Genomic DNA, 13659 nt, shown 5'->3' with positions numbered 1-13659 from the left:
AAACGCTTTCAGATGAGTATTATTTCTTTACTGTTTCTTTGTTTTCCCCCCTTCTTGGGGATGAGATTCTTCAGGTTTCGTGCTTTCTTGTTGCATAATCTTCTTCAAGTTCCCTGCTTTCTTGCTGCATATAACCGATTTATCTGTTATTTGCATTCAATTATGACTTAAAGCCAAATTATTTGTGAACTTGTCCCTGTGCATGGGTTCTGTTTTAAGGGAGATTTAGACATTCTTTGTTTTATGTTGAAGCACTTTGAAAATCAAAAAAGAAAGACAAAAAGCAATTGGATGCCAGTTATTTCTATAGAAGTTAAATGGCGTTAAATTGATCACCAGTTCTTTGCACATGTTTATATCATGCTTGAAACCTGCTCTGATAAAGAAAAAAAAGAAAAAGAAAAAGAAGCCAGTAGATGATTGACTAGATATTTTGGCCTCAGATAATATAGGTGATTGAATCACAAACTCCCAGTAGTTTGAATACTATTCCATCTGTCCTTTGTGGCTTATTTTATCTGCTCGTATCCCTATTCATTTGATGGGTTATGGGTCCTTTTTTTTGTAAGCCGCAAAGGGATAGAAGATATATGTCTAAACCATATGGAGTTTTTGAGTCACGCAACTAGATTATCCAGGGCAAAAAATACTAGTGAATACTTATTGCTCACTTTTAGCACTTTGATTAGTTTACTTTAGATTTTCTGTTGCGTGGTCTGTTTACATTGTTGAATTATGCAATTTATCTTTTCTTGCTTGTTTTTGCATCAGCTGTCTTTGGTTATGCAAGAAGTACTTATTGAAAGACATGTAGCTTAGTTTCAGTTATGCTGCCTAGGCATGTTCTGTAGTAATTTGCCTATTGAATGATGGTATTCCTTTTTGTTATATTTTGGATGATACCTAACTGATGTTGATGCTTAGATGGAAATTCTCAAAAAAAAAAAACAAAGAAAGAAAAAGAAAACAGACTTGTCTCAGTTACTAAAGACTTAGAATTGATTGCTGATAGTTTCTTTTGTTGTTGAATGGCAATAAATTGTTGCTTTCCCTCATTAGGCTTTGATTTTTCGCTCGTGAGAATGCACATGACCCACTTTTGGTTTCTTTATATTCCATCAGCCTTCATTTTGAGCTACAGGTACTCTTTTGTAAGTTACAAGGGTTAGAAAATATATTGTCATACTTTCTTTGATATAGCTTCTGAAAGTCATTTTGCTAGGAGGAAATTTCAGCTTCCTGTCACCCAAGAGGGATGGGCCTTTCCATTTATGATTTCCTGTCATTTGGTCTGATTTTCCTTTTCACCATTCTTCAATTTTTTTGTTGGAATTATTACTCTGCTCGTGCTTCTGTCTATGGGTTACATGTCTTAGGCAAAGCCCCCATTTTAGGTGCTATCCATTTTCCCTTTTATTGCTTATCTTATCCTCTTGTCCAGTTCATGGAGTATGAGTAATTGCCAAAGATGCAATGGAGTAGAATAGCATTTCACAAAGTGGTATACAAAAAGTGTTAGTTGACCCATGATGTCCTTCAAATAGTCTAAACACATAAAATGAACTCTTTGGACCCAAATAACATCAATCACAAATTTGCTTCCTTAATTCTTAGATTGAAAATCTAGTTCTAATGAAAGCCATTTATTTATTACTATCCATGGCACCATCTTCAGTGCTAGAGCAGCCAATTGCGCATGCCTATCTCCTTTTTTTCTGGGATTTAAAATCCTGCAATTTTTTGGCCCCTCATTACTGCAAGCATTTCCCACTTAGTTCCAGTAGGTTCATTAGTCTATATCAACTCTTTACAACCACCTCACAGTTCGATTTCAAATTTTCTAGCGTGATTTTCTATTCTCTCCACTGGGTTTCGTTCTCATATGGTATTGGCATAATTCAAAAATATATGTGGAGCACGTTGACTGATTGTGCAGTTTATTTCAGACTTCAATTTGAAAATGATTAAAATCAATAGAAATATTAGTCAAAGTGCTTAAAGTAGGCTACAAGTCATTATTTACTAAACTTTTTTGGCCTCAAATAGTGTAATTTCATAACTGAAGACCTCTTATGGTTTAAATGACTGCCGTTGGCCCTATATGGCCTATTTTATCTACTCATTTTCGATAGGGAATGGGTTCTTTTTTTGTAAGCCAAAAGGGGTAGATGGTACCATATGGAGTTTTTGAATCATGCAAGTACACTATTTGTGGCCAAAATTCTTAAGTGAATGATTTACTTGTTGCCTACATTAAAATCTCTGACTAATACTTCTGATGATTTTAGACATTTTGAGACTGAAGAACGAAACAAAACTGCACAATCAGTCCTTTGAGCTCAGTTATATTTTTTATCTATGCTGCTTATCATTAGAGATTGAAACCCAACAGAGATAATCCTAAATCGCATTAGAAAATTTTGATTCTAATGTAGAAATGGCTGTAGATTTTTAATGGAGACTAATGAACTTAATGGAAAGCATTGGGTGATGCTTAGGGTAGTGATGGACAAAAAAGGGCAGGATTTTAATTTTCAGAAAAGAGAAGATACGTATGCAATTAACTCCTCTAGCATTCCTGTGGGTGCCATGGGTAGAGAACTGAAGGCTTTCATTAGAACTAAAGTTTCAATTCTGAGAATCTAGAATGCAATTTTGTTTTTGATGTTGTTTGGGTCTAAAGAATTCATTCCTATGTGTTTAAACTCTTGGAAAGACTTCATTCGTCAACTGCTTAGGCCTTTGTATGCTTCTTATGTAAGGGTATTGTAATTTAGGATTTAAATTGAATATGATATGAGGGACTAAAGTTACATCTTTTTGGATTCTTAGATCTATTTGGTTCTATCAAATCTAGATGAGTTACTCCAATTCTATTTTATGGGTCTGTTACAAGCTTAAAATGTTATCAATAGATTTTATTGTAAATAAGTAGTACTGTGGTGAAATAAATATAGAAAAGAAAAAGGTTAATTAGGAACTGAAAGTGAGCTTTTTAGAAATTCCAGACATTTACAAGAAAGCATATCGCACTAAGTTTCATTTAGAGGTTGTTCTCGATTATTCGACAAGGTTTAAGGCAAAGAGTACGGAAAACATGCAAAGGTTAGTAAGAAGTTAGGTGAATTGGGTAGAGTCATACTCTCTGCTAGCATATGTAGGACTCTCATATAAGGATTTTGCACTTTGATGTATGAATTGAATATTCAAGTGGTGACAGGGGGAGCAACGTATATATGCATCTTGTTGCAAAGTGATTGAGTTTCTTGAAATTGATTTGTGGATTGTGAATTATTTGGAATATCGCCTATGAATTTTATGCTGATTAGTAGTGCTCTTGTTAAATATGTGGAGAACAGGAAAAAAAAAGGTTATTTAGAACAGAAACATAAGTTCGAGAAATCCCAAGAATTTCCCAAGTGTATTGCCACAAGGTTCATTTGGACCTCTTTTAGCATTCTATAAGACTTAGATAACCAGAACATTCCAAGTTCAGTTAGAAGTTTGCTGTTTTTTGCAGAGTTTGGTTCCTTTGCAGGCGTTTAGAGGACTGGTAAACAAGGATGTTGCACTTTGGGATCTGATTGAAGGTCCAGATGTGACACGAGGAACTGAGTGTCGCATCTTTTGGATTCTGTCTAATTTAGGTGAGTTACTTGGGATTTCTCTATTGGTTTGTTACAAATTTCGAGTATTGTCAGTAATTTCATGGTACTCGTAGTATTGAGGTGAAATTGCTGAAGCAAAAAGAAATGGTATTTAGAACTTGAAAAATAGTATATAGACAAGGATTATTAAGAATTGTGCCGAGTTTTGCCCTTTGCAGGTGTATATATAGGACTTTTGTGTAAAGACATTACACTTTAGAGTATCAGTTGAATACTCAAATGGTGATAGGAGGAACAAAGTATGTGCGCGTGCTGTTGGATTCTAATTAATTTAGGTGAGCTGCTTGGAATTTATTTCTAGGTTGTTAAAGTTTGGCGTATTGCCATTGAATATTATGACAGATTACTGGTGTTCCGGTTGACAAATGGAGAAAAGAAAAAAGGTCATGTAGAGCAGAAACTTAGGTTCAGAAATCCCAAGGATTACAAGCAAGCATATTACAGCAAGGTTCATTTGTAGTTGCTTTTTAACCTTTGTACAAGGCTTAAGGCAAAGAGTAACTACAACATACCAAGTTTAATTAGAAGTTTGCTGGTGTCGTGCAGACTTTGATTACTTTGTGGGCATTTAGAGAACTCATAAACAAGGACATTGCACTTTAGGATTAAATTGAATGTTTACATGGTGACACAAGTAACTAAGGGCTGTATCTTTTGGATTCCATCTGATTTAGGTGAGTTACTTGGGATTTATCTGTGTGTTTCTTAGGTATATTGAGTATTGTCATTAATTTTATAGTAGACAAGTATAATTGTGGTGAAATAAATGGAGAATGTAAAAATGATTTTTAGAATCCAAAAAAATGATATTGAGATAAGTAGTATTTAGAATTGTCTAGAATTTTGCCCTTTCCAGGTGTATATAGGACTTTTATGTGAAGACATTGCATTTTAGGTATCAATTGAACATTCAAACTGTGACACGAAGAGGAAAGTTTAGGTTGCATCTTGTTAGTCTTAATTGGTTGAAATGAGTTACAGGGAATTTATTTTTGGGTTATCAAATATTTGGAGTATTGCCAACGAATTTTACAATGGATTGCTTCTATTCCGGTTAGATAAATGGAGAAAAGAAGAAATGTTAGGTAAAACAGAAACATGGGTTTGAGAAATTCCATTATTTACAAGTAAGAATATTACAGTAAGCATTTTGGAGGTTGTTTCTTCACCATTCTACAATTCTTAAGGCAAAGAGTAACTAGAAAAAACAAAGTTCAGTTAGAAGTTTGTTGGTGTTGTGCAGAGTTTGGTTCCTTCGCAGGCATTTAGAGGACTTGTATACAAGGACATTTCACTTCAGGATTTAGATTGATTTTCCATAAGGTAACATGGGGAACTAAGTATTGCATCTTTTGGAATTCGTTCTAATTTAGGTTTGTGGCTTGAAATTTGTTAGTGGGTTGGTAAATATCTGGAGCATCGCAAATGAAATTCATGATCAATTAGTACTGGTCTGGTTAAATAAATAGAGAAAAGGAAAAAAAAAGGTTATTTGGGAATGAAACTTAGTTTTGAGAATCCCAAGATTACAATTGAGTATATCTCGGCAAAGTTTATTTGGAGGTTGTGTTTCTGCCATTCTACAGGTCTCAGGGCAAAGAGTAACCCGAACATATCAAGTTTAGTTTGTAGTTTGCAGGTGTTCTGCAGAGTTTGGTTCCTTTGCAGGCAATTTAGAGGACTTATATACATGGATGTTGCACTTTAGGATTTAAATTGAATGTCCAGATGGTGACACAAGGAACTAAGTATTGCATATCTAAATTTAGGTGAGTTACTTGGATTTTTCTGTGGCTTTGTTAAAATCTGGAGTATTACCAATGATTTTGTGGTAGGCAAGAAGTATGCAGGTGCAATAAATGGAGATAAGAAAATTGGTACTTAGAATCTGAAAGTGACCTTCTAGAACCAAATTTACAAGAAAGAACAGTGTTGTGAGGTCCATTTTAAAGGTTGTTTTTGATCATTCTACAGTGTTTAAGGCAATAAGTAAACAAAACATATTATGCTTAGTGAGAAGTTCGGTAAATTGGCCAGAGTTTTGTCCTTTGTAGGCAATTATAGGACTTTTATTTAATGATGTTGCACTTTGGCATTCGATTTGAGTATTCAAATGGGTGATAGGTGGAATAATGTCTATGCAAGTTGGATTTTGAGATTTTGCCTGATTATAATTAATCTAGGTCAGTTGCTTGGAATCTATCTGAGTTTGTTAAAAATCTGGAATATTGTCAATGATTTTAATGGTAGATAAGTAGTGTTTTGTAGAAAAGAAAGGGGTCAATTAGAAATTGAAACTTAGGTTCTACAAATCACAAGAATTACTAGAGAGCATATTGCACCAAGGTTCATTTGGAGGTTGTTTTGTCATGATTTAGATGAATTGTGCAGATTTTTGTCCTTTGCAGGCAAATATAGGACTCTCATGTAATGAAGTTGCAACTTGACGTTTGATTTGAGTATTTAAATGATGGGTGGTGGGTGGAACAGAGTATATGCACATTGTATTGGATTTTGTGATTTTGTTTGGATTCTAATTAATTTCAGTGAGTTCCTAGGAATCTATTTGGGTTTGTAAAAAATCTGGAATGTTGTCAATGACTTTAATAAGTGGTGCTTTTGGAGAAAAGATAAAAGGTTAATTAGAAACCGAAACTTAGGTTCTGGAAATCCCAAGAATTACAAGAAAGCATGTTGCACCAAGGTTTATAGGTTGGTTTTTACGATTCTATAAGGTTAATGGCAAAGAGTAGCAAGAACACACTAAGTTTGAAATTTTTTAGACTTTATATCCCTTGCTGGTATATATAGGACTCGTATGTAAGGACGTTGCACTTTGGGAGGAACAAAGTGTATGTGCATCTTGTTGCAAACTAATTGATTACTTGGAATTTATTTATGAGTTGTTAGATATTTGAAGTATTGCCTATGAATTTTATAATCAATTAGTAGTGTTCTGGTTAAATAAGTGGAGAAAAGAAAATATGTTTGAGCAATCCCAAGAATTACAAGTATTGCCACAAGGTTCATTTGGAAACATTTTTTAGAATTCTACAAGGCTTAAGGTAACCAGAACTTTCCATGTTTAGTTAGAAGTTTGCTGTGTTAATTGTGCAGAGTTAGTTCCTTTGTAGGCATTTAGAGGAGTCATAAACAAGGATATTGCACTTTGGGATTTAATTGATTGGCCTGATGGTGACACAAGGAACTAAATATCGCATCTTTTGGATTCAGTCTAATTTAATTGATTGGCCAGATGGTGACACAAGGAACTGAATATCGCATCTTTTGAATTCTGCTTAATTTAGGTGAGTTACTTAGGATTTATCTACTGGTTTGTTACAATTTTCGAGTATTGTCAGTAATTTCATGGTAGAAGTAGTATTGAATTGAAATAGATGGACAAAAAAAGAAATGGTATTTAGAATCAGAAAAATGGTATATAGACAAGGATGATTAGAAGTTTGAATTGTGCGGAGTTTTGCCCTTTGCAGGTACATATAGGACTCTTGAATAACGACATTGCACTTTAGAGTATCAGTTGAATACTCAAATGGTGATAGGAGGAACAAAGTATGTTCGCATGCTGTTGGATTCTAATTAATTTAGGTGAGCTGCTTGGAATTTATTTCTAGGTTGTTAAAGTTTGGCGTATTGTCATTGAATACTATGATAGATTACTGGTGTTCCGGTTGAATGGAGAAAAGAAAAAAGGTCATGTAGAGCAGAAACTTAGGTTCAGAAATCCCAAGGATTACAAGCAAGCATTTTACAGCAAGGTTCATTTGTAGTTGCTTTTTAACCTTTGTACAAGGCTTAAGGCAAAGAGTAACTACAACATACCAAGTTTAATTAGAAGTTTACTGGTGTCGTGCAGACTTAGGTATCAATTGAATATACAAATGGTGACAGGAAGAGCAAAGTTTATGTTGTATCTTGTTGGTCTTCGTTGGTCGAGGTGAGTTTTTGGGAATTTATTTGTGGGTTATTAAATAACTGGAGTATTGCCAATGAATTTTACAGTTGATTACTAGTGTTCTAGTTAAATAAATGGAGAAAAAAAGAAAGGTTATTTAAAACAGAAACTTAGGTTTGGGAAATTCTAAATCTACATGTAAGAATATTGCAGTAAGGCAATTTTAAGGTTGTTTTTTCTCCATTCTGCAAGGCTTAAGGCAAAGAGTAACCAGAACATACAAAGTTCAGTTGGATATTGTGCAGAGTTTGGTTCATTTGCAAGCATTTAAAGGACTCATATAAAAGGACATTTCACTTCTGGATTTAGATTGATTGGTCCATATGGTAACATGAGGAACTAAGTATCTGCAAGGCTTAAGGCAAAGATTAACCAGAACATACAAAGTTCAGTTGGAAGTTTGCTGGTTGGTTCATTTGCAAGCATTTGGAGGACTCATATACAAGGACATTTCACTTCTAGATTTAGATTGATTGGTCCATATGGTAATATGAGGAACTAAGTATTGCATCTTTTGGGATTCTTTCTAATCTAGGTTAGCGGCTTGAAATTTATTTGTTGGTTGTTAAATATTTGCTGTATTGATGATCAATTAGTAGTGTTCTTGTTAATTAAATAGAGGAAAGAAAAAAGGTTATTTAGTAAAGAAACTTGGCTTCGAGAAATCCCAAGATTACTACTAAGCATATTGCAGCATAATTCATTTGGAGGTTTTTTTACCATTCTACAAGGCTCAAGGCAAAGAGTGACCAGAACATACCAAGTCTAGTTCATAGTTTGTTGGCTTTCTGCAGAGTTTGGTTCCTTCGCAGGCAATTTGGGAGGACTTATATTCAAGGACGTTGCGTTTTGGGATTTAAATTGAATGCCCAGATGGCAACACAAGGAACTTAGTATTGCATCTTTTTGGATTCTATCTAATCTAGGTGAGTTACTTGGAATTTATCTGTGGGTTTGTTAAAATCTGCAGTATTACCAATGATTTTGTGGTAGGCAAGAAGTATTGTGGTGCAATAAGCAAAGAAAAGAAAATTGGTTTTTAGAATCCGAAAGTGAACTTCTTGAACCAGATTTACAAGATAGCATAGCACATTGTAGCAAGGTTCATTTTAGGTGAGTTGTCCAGAATTTTGTCCTTTGCTGGAAACTATAGGACTTTTATTTAATGCCATTGCTCTTTGTCATTTTTGGCATTTGATTTGATTATTCAAATGCATGACAGGTGGAATAAAGTATATGTGCTTCGGATTTAGAGATTTTGTCTGATTATAATTAATGTAGGTCCGTTGCTTGGAATCTATTTGAGTTTGTTAAAAATTTTGAATGTTTCAAATACTTTAATGGTTGATAAGTGGTCCTTTGGAGAAAAGAAAATGGTCAATTAGAAACTGAAACATTTTTTTTTAGAGAAACTGAAACTTAGGTTCTATGAATCCCAAGAATTACTAGAAAGCATATTTCAACAGTGTTCATTTGGATGGGTTTTGTCCAGAATTAGGTGAATTGTGCAATGTTTTGCCCTTTGCAGGCAAATATAGGACTCTCATGTAATGAAGTTGCAGTTTAGCACTTTATTTGAGTATTTAAATGGGTGCCAGGTGGAACAGAGTATATGGGCATAGTTTTGGATTCTGAGATTTTGGTTGGATTCTAATTAATCTATGTGAGTTACTTGGAATCTATTTGAGTTTGAAAAAAGTCTGGATTGTTTTCAATGACTTCAGTGGCAGATAAGTGGCACGTTTGGAGAAAGAAAAAAGGTGAACTAGAAACTGAATTTTAGGTCCTATAAATCCCAAGAATTACAAGAAAGCATATTGCACCAAGGTTTATGGGTTGGTTTTCACCATTCTATGAGGTTGATGGCAAAAAATAACAAGAACATACCAAGTTTAGTGTGAAATTCTTACATTTGTGCCAAGTTTAGTTCCATTGCTGGCAAATATAGGACTCTTTCTAACATCGTACTTTAGAGTTTATGTATTCAGATGGTGACACAATGAACTATGTACTTATTAGATTCTGAGATTTTGTTGTATTCTGTCTGATGTAGTTGAGTGACTTGAAATTCATCTGTCAGTTTGTTATAATTTTTTAATATTGAGAACAGATTTTTTGGTAGATGAGTTGTGCTCTAGTGTGGGAAAAGAAATAACGTTAATAACTTTGAAACTTATGTTCTGGAAATCCAGAGGAATTTCGAAAAAGCATATGATAGAATGGTTCGTTTGGAGGTTGTTTTTGACCAGTCTACAGGGTTTAAGGCAAGGGGTAGCCAGAGTATACCAAGCTTAGTAAGTACCTTGTGGAACTGTGCAGAGTTTTATCCCTTTGCAAGTTAAAGTTTGACTCTTGTAGTACGGACGTTGCCTTGAAGGATTTAAATTGAATATTTAGATGGTGATAGGAGGAGTGATGTTATTTTCATTTTGTTGGATTCTGATATTGTGTTAGGGAATTGAAATTAATATAGGCGAGTTACCTGGAACTTATTTGTGGGTTTGTTACAAGTTTGGGAGATAGTCAACAAATCTTTTGTTGAATAAGTAGTGTTCTGGAGAAATAAATTGGAGATCCAAAAGGTGTCATTAGAAAGTGAATCTCAGATTCTAGAAATCCTGAAGAATTACAAGAAAGCATGTTGCACCAAGGTTCATTTGGAGGTTGTCTTCTTACGATTTCTTCGAATCAATTTAGCATTTCTTTGTGGAGTTCATGTAGACCATTGAACATTGTCATAGTTTCTTTGATATAGCTTCTGAGAGTCATTTCTCTAGGATGAAACTTTTAGTTGGCTGTCAGCCCAGAGGAATGGGCCTTTCTATCCATCATTTCTTGTCTAGTCTGATATTCCTTTTCATCTTTCTTCAATTCTTTTATTGGAATCATTATTCTGTTCGTGCTCCTTTCTTGGGTTACATGTCTTAGTTAAAGACCCTTTTTGGATGCTATCCTATTATCCCTTTGGTTATCTTATCTTCTTGTAAACCTATCCACTTCCCTGGGCACGCTTATTTCCTAAAGACACAAGGGAATGGAATAGCATATCGAAAGCACTTTTGTACCCTTGCAAACATTTCATATCCGTATCAGTAGGCCAAGAATTCACAAAGAGGTATACGAAAATCGTTAGTTGACCTATGAAGTACTTCCAATAGTCTAAACTCATAAAAATGAACTCTTTTGATCCAAACAACATCAACTTTATATTTGCATTCTTGATTCTTAGATTGAAAATTTGGTTCCAATGAAAGTGCTTTATGTATTACTATTAATGCCACCATCTTCAGTGCCAGAGGAGCCCATTGTGCTTGCCTATCTCCTTTTTTCTGGGAATTAAAATTCTGTAATATTTTTGACCCTCACTATTGTCTACATTACTGACTTACTATCCATGTCAACTGTCTACAGACACCTCTCAATTAGATTTCAACTTTTCCCGAGTGATATTCTATTCAACCCAATTTACCAATTTATGATGACTAATCCATCCAAACCAACCCGTTTGAGTTTACCATTGGTATTCGGATGACAATCATCAGTGAAAATTAGCCATTTACTGACACCCAGTAGCCTCTACATAAAGCTTGCAATTGTATTCTAACCTTCCAAAAATTCAAAACAGAGAGGGGGAGAGAGAAAGGGCAGAAAGGTTCATGTGAAGAGAATTGCTTTCTTTTGCTGCGGTGGAGAAAGATTTTTGAGGAGCAACGCTTTCAGATGAGTATTATTTCTTTAGTGTTTCTTTTTCCCCCGTTCTTGTAGATTAGATTCTTTTGAGTTCTATGCTTGCTTGCTGCATATAACTGATTCATCTGTTATTTGATATCAATTATGACTTAATCCCAAATTATTTGTGAATATTGTCCCTGTACATGAGTTTGCACATAGTAGCTGTAGACCACGATTTATGGATTCTTGCTTCCTACTGAGTCCCGATGGTGTAGATTGCTGTTTTTTTAATTTGTTTTACTCTGGTTTTTGCATGTTAGAAGCTGAAGGTCTTAGGAATTTTCGTATGTGCCTCTTCATTTTGTTCTGTTTTAAGGGAGATCTAGACAATCTTTGTTTTTGTTTTGAAGCACTTTGAAACTAAAAAAAAGAAAGACAAAAATGAATTGATTACCAGTTATTTCTATAGAAGCTAAATAGCATAAAATTGATCACCAGTTATTTGTACATGTTTATGTCATGCTTCAAGGCTTTAGAGTACTTATATGGAATTCTGTATTCTAATTTTTTTTATTCTCTCATTTGGGTTTTAATATCTGATGATAAATGGCATAATTAGAAACATCAATTGAGCTTGAAAACTGCTTGCATGTATATCATGTTTCATACTCTGATAAAGAATAAAAAAAGAAAAGAAGCCAGTAGATGATTGACTGGATATTTTGGCCTCAGATAGTGTAGGTGATTAAATCACAAACTCCCGGTAGTTTGAATACTATTCCATCTGCCCTTTATGGCTTATTTTATCTACTCGTATGCCTATTCATTTGATGGGTTATGGGTCTTTTTTTTTTTTGTAAGCTGCAAAGGGATAGAAGGCATAAGTTTAAACCACTTGGGAGTTTTTGAGTCATGCAACTAGAGTATCCTGGGCAAAAAATATTAGTGAATGCTTATTGCTTACTTTTAAAACATTGATTAGTTTACTTTAGATTTTCTGTTGTGTGGTCTATTTACGCTATTGAATTATACATTTTGTCTTTTCTTGCTTGTTTTTGCAGCAGCTGTCTTTGGTTATGCTGGAAATTCTTATTGAAAGACGACATGTTGCTTAGTTTCAGTTATGCTGCCTATGCATCTTCTGTATTACTTTGCCTATTGAATGATGGTATTCCTTTCTGTTATATTTTGGATAATACCTAACTGGTGTTATCCTATATTTTGGTCCGATTTTCCTTTTCACCTTTCTTCACTTTTTTTTTTCCTTTTCTTTTGGAGTCATTACTCTGCTTGTGCTTCAGTTTTTTGGGTTACATGTCTTTGGTAAAGCCCCCTTTATATAAGCGCCATCCCTTTTTCCCTTTTATGGCTTATCTTATCTTCTTGTATTTTCTCGACTTGGGTATGAGTATTTTGCAGAAGACGCTCGGGAATCATTCTGGTTTTGATGTTTTCTATGGAGTTCTCTATTGTGATTTTCTATTTGCTCATTCTGGTTTTGATGTTTGATGACAGATGGCAATAGCATGATTCAAAAACATAAATTGAGCCTGTGAACTGCTTATACATGTATCTTGGTTGGTTCATTGCCATTTGATTTCCCTTTCTCTATGATCGCAAGACACAAGTCTCTATGCATAAAATATTTGTTTTTAGGCATACTGTGAAACAGATTTGAGTAGACAAATTCTATTCTTAGGGATAAATCCTCAAGATTATGATGAAGTAAAGAGTAATTTCATGTATAGTACAGTCACATCTAATCACTCTTGGAACGATCAAAGTAAGTCCAAGTGAAGGAGAAATAGAAACGTTTTCACATGAGGTGCTTAATCATATTGCAGCAGGGAACGGGTAAAGCCAGACATTGGGGAGCAGCCATTGGAAATAAGAGAGTCGTGAGAGATGAAGATTGGGGTACATCACAGTGCACTTTCACTAAGATTGCAGGCGATCTATCTGTCATCAGACAGTACAAGAAAGATGAACTTGGAGACGTGACAAATTTGGATTGGCTTGGTGGCTCGTAGGCCGTAGCAGCAAAACTTGACCAAGGAACTTTTGTAGTCGGTGGTTTTTAGTAGGGGCCAGAAGCCACACAACAAATTTAAAAGAGCCATAATTGCTGGCATGGATGAGGCAGCTTTCTGCATACAGGGATATGATGATGATCGCGACGCTAGTTAAAATTGTAAAAACCACGTGCATATCATGCCTAACCAAATTCTCTCATTCCTAAGCAAATTCTTTTAATTGTATTTTCCCTTTTTTGAGGCTGCAAATTCTTTGATCATTTGTTAGGAATAAGAGAATTATGCGAGCCGAAATAGGTAGCTGACTCCC

The 13659-nt window shown here is 34.6% G+C and overlaps 1 long non-coding RNA gene across 2 annotated transcripts; it reads left to right on the top strand.

Annotated features, from left to right (window-relative positions):
* Nucleotides 1-12884, top strand: LOC113782724. Of its 2 annotated transcripts, XR_003469841.1 has the most exons (3): nucleotides 1-1141; nucleotides 3521-3647; nucleotides 11270-12884. It is a non-coding gene; the product is annotated as an uncharacterized LOC113782724 (long non-coding RNA). The 2 variants fall into 2 exon arrangements; XR_003469842.1 differs by lacking the exon at nucleotides 3521-3647.
* The last annotated feature ends 775 nt before the right edge of the window (nucleotides 12885-13659 follow it).

Source organism: Coffea eugenioides, chromosome 9 (assembly GCF_003713205.1).
Source record: "Coffea eugenioides isolate CCC68of chromosome 9, Ceug_1.0, whole genome shotgun sequence".
Lineage (NCBI taxonomy): Eukaryota > Viridiplantae > Streptophyta > Magnoliopsida > Gentianales > Rubiaceae > Coffea > Coffea eugenioides.
This window is presented reverse-complemented; position numbering and strand designations above follow the sequence as displayed.